This window comes from Equus quagga, chromosome 10 (genome assembly GCF_021613505.1).
Source record: "Equus quagga isolate Etosha38 chromosome 10, UCLA_HA_Equagga_1.0, whole genome shotgun sequence".
NCBI classification, from domain to species: domain Eukaryota; kingdom Metazoa; phylum Chordata; class Mammalia; order Perissodactyla; family Equidae; genus Equus; species Equus quagga.
This window is the reverse complement of record NC_060276.1, coordinates 2,368,477-2,372,435: the sequence shown is the minus strand read 5'-3', so window position 1 is coordinate 2,372,435 and position 3,959 is coordinate 2,368,477.

Here is a 3,959-nt window from a genome sequence, read left to right as displayed (position 1 = left end):
CCAAAGCTTGCCATATAACAAAGGTAACGCTAAAAACTGTATGAAACATAACGGCACATGAGTATTATACAAAATCTCTAATTTGTGTTTTTCATGAGGACTCAAATGTCTGAATGAACCTGTCTTCTTCCATGTTTCTCTTCCATAACACTATTACCTATCTTCCCGAAACCTAGAAACAAGCAGTTCCATTGCTCATTCTTATTTTCCAATTATTTCTCCTTGTGACATCAATATATTTGGTTCAACAGGATCTCCTTTCAAAGCACCAATCCAGGCCCCAGTTCCCAGCACCATCATATTACAGGTTATGTGCTCCTTCCCCTTAAGCAGAAAATGGTCCAAAACATACAAATAACACAAATTTAAGGAGACTCAATGTTGTCTACATGTCAGTTCTTCCCAAATTTATCTACAGATTCAATGCAATCCCAGTCAAAATCCCAGCAAGTTATTTTGTGGATATTGACAAACTGATTCTAAAGTTTACATGGAAAAGCAAAAGACCCAGAATAGTCAATCTAATATTGAAGGAAAAGAACAAAGTTGAAGGGCTAATACTACCTGAATTTAAGACTTATTATAAAGCTACAGTAATCAAGAAAGTGTGGTATTGGTGAAAGAATAGACAGATTAATGGAACAGAATAGAAAGTCCAGAAATAGACAAGCATAAATATAGTCAACTGATCTTTCACAAAGGAGCAAAGATAGTCTTTTAGACAAATGTTGCTGGAACAACTGGACATCCACAGCAAAGAAACGAATCTAGACCTTATACCCTTCACAAAAATTAACTCAAAGTGGACTATAGACCTAAATGTAAAATGCAAAACTATAAAACTCCTAGAAGATAACATAGGAGAAAATCTAGATGACCTGGGGTGTGGTGATGACTTTTTAGATACAACACCAAAGGCACAATCCATAAAAGAAATAGTTGAGGAGCTGCACTTCATTAAAATTAAAAACTTCTGTGAAAGGTAATGTCAAGAGAATGTAAAAAAAAGCCACAGAGTGGGAGAAAATATTTGTAAAAGACACATCTGATAAAGGACTGCTATCCAAAATATACAAGGAATGCTTAAAACTCAACAATAAGAAAACAACACAATTAAAAAATGGGCAAAAGACCTGAAAAGATACCTCACCAAAGAAGATACACAAATGGCAAGTAAGCACATAAAATGATGCTTCACATCATATGTCATCAGAGAAATGCAAATTAAAATAACAGTGGGACACCACTACCTATCTATTAGAATAGCCAAAATCTGGAGCATTGACAACACAAAATGCTGACGAGGATGTGGAGCAGCAGGAGCTCTCATTCATTGCTGGTGGGAACACCAATTAGTGCAACCACTTTGGAAGACAGTTGGGCAGTTTCTTAAAACATTAAACATACTCTTACCATATGATCTAGTAGTGGTGCTCCTTGGTATTTACCCAAAGAAGCTAAAAACTTATATCCACACAAAAACCTGCACACAGATGTTTATAGCAGCTTTGTTCATAAGTGCCAAAACTTGAAAGCAATCAAGATGTCCTTCAGTAGGGGAATGAGCAAATAAACTGTGGTACTCCCAGACAATAGAATATTATCCAGCATTAAAAAGAAATGAGCTATCAAGCCATGAAAAGACGTGGAGGAAAATTAAATGCATATTACTAAATGAAAGAAGTCAATCTGAAAGGCTACATGCTGTATGATTCCAACTGCATGACATTCTGGAAAAAGGAGAACTATGGAGACAGTAAAAAGGCCAATGGTTGCCAGAGTTTAGTGGAGAGGGAGGGATGAATTGGCAGAGCACAGAGGATTTTTAGGGCAGTGAAACTCCTCTGGATAACACTCTAAGGATGGACGCATGTCATTATACATTTGTCCAAACCCATAGAATGTACAACACCAAGTGTGAACCCTAATGTAAACCATGGACTTTGAGGAATTATGATGTGTCAGTGTAGGTTCATAGATTACAGCAAATGTCCCACTCTGGTGGGGGATGTTGATAATGGGGGAGGCTACGCATGTGTGGAGGCAGGGAGTACGTGGGAAATCTCTGTACCTTCCTCTTTATTTTTCTGGGTAAGAGGGCTCTGAAAAAAATAGTCTTCCAAAACACCACACAATGTGAACAACAACATCTAAGTGACAAAACAGTCTCTCGGGGAGACTGAAGAGTGGTGAGCTGGTACGTGTGTTTGGGGCGGGGGGGGGGCAGCGGCAGCCAAGGTGGGAGGGGCTGCAGGCTGCATAGATGCAGATGACAGAATGGGTAGGAAGAAAGGTTTCAAACTTCTGCTCCTGCTTCACTGCACACATCTGAAGCAGGCCCTCAGGACACACAGGCCAGTGGCCCTGGGGCAAAACCAGGACAGCGGGAAAGATGGGTCAATTGAGGCATTTGATTCCTGAGTCTGCACTAATAACCACCTGAAACCATCTTAGTGGGTGAAGACTGGCCTTTCAAAAGATTCTCATTTTAATAGAACATGAAGAATAGACAAGAAACAGAATAGCAAGTATCAGAGGTAGTCACATAGAGAAACAGAAGGTTTTCTTTCACGAAATAAGCATACACACGTATAGTCTACATATAGCTATAAAGACCTAACAGGAACATACGTGCATATACATGTGCATAGCTGCATACTCGCGTGGCATGTCCACACACGTGTCTAGAAGCACATATCAGCTACAAATGTGTTCTAGATGTAAATACAGACTCCCGCAGTGGGCAGACATGTACAATGTATTTCTTACTAGGAAGGAGGATAAATGAGTGAAAATCCCTGCACTGAGCACGCAATAGGAGGTCACCATAAACCCGGAGGAGCATCCCGAAGCCCCCGCAGCTGCTCAGCCTCGTCAGCACAAACGCGATCCCGAAAAGAAATGGTTCGCCGAGTCGGGCTGGCTGGTGCCGAGACCCCACGGGAAGGGGGCTTCTCCTGTGACCCCACCTCGGCCCCAGGCGCCGCAGCCCCCATCCAGCCCTTCCCCAGGACGGCAGCCCTCTTGGGCCAGGGTGGATGAGGACCCTCCCAAGGGAGGCCTGAGGGCTGCCCCCGCCCCAGAGCACAGGCCCACAGAAGCCCCTGTGCGCTCTGGGGGACCCCGGACAGGGCTGTCAGCCGAGGGACCCCCCCAGACGCCCCTGTGCCCCTGCAGTCAGCCCCGGGAGATCCCTGGCCATAGTGACTAGATGTGGCGTCCTCTGGCTTCTGCCTCAGAGGTCTGGGGTCGCCTGGGGCGTCACTGAGGGAGCCTGGATTCGGAGAAGCAGAGGGAAGGAGCCCAGCCCAGCCAGGAGCCCAGGAAGCCCCGGGAGGGAGGACTCCACTCCACGGCGTCCAGATCTGTCCCTGCCATCAGCCCTGAGGAACCCCAGGGCCGGGGGATGGACAGGCTGAGCCCCCACCCTCCTCCTCAGAGGAGCCTGCTGGGGAGGGGCTGGGGAGGGCCTGGGGGAGGGAGAGGACTCAGGGGCAGAGGAGGTGCCAGGCCCTCCTGGGGGTTGAGGAAGGAGCAGAGGGTGGCCAAGGACCCCAGGGATTCCCTCTGGCCCCTGTCATCAGCATTGGGCGTCCCCTGGCTTAGTGACCTGAGGTGACCCCCACAGATTCCCCGGGGGTCTCAGAGCAGTGAGGGCTTTGGGTCCACAGAGGGAGGATCCAGGGACCTGCCAGGGCTCAGGCTGAAGACCCTGAGGGAAGACAGAAGGGATGCCGCAGAAAGACGCCCCTGCCGTCAGCACCAGGAGGCCCCGGGGCGCCATTACCAGAGGCGGCCTTTCCCGCCTTCCGCATCCGGGTGTCCGAGAGACTGGGGACTGGGTCAGAGAGCAGCGCCTGAGGGGCCAGAGGGGGGCGCCCAGGGCCTGCTGGAGTCCCGGGGAGACGCCAAGAGAGGGCTGAGGACCCTGGACCCCAGGACGGAGAGGGAGCCTGTGG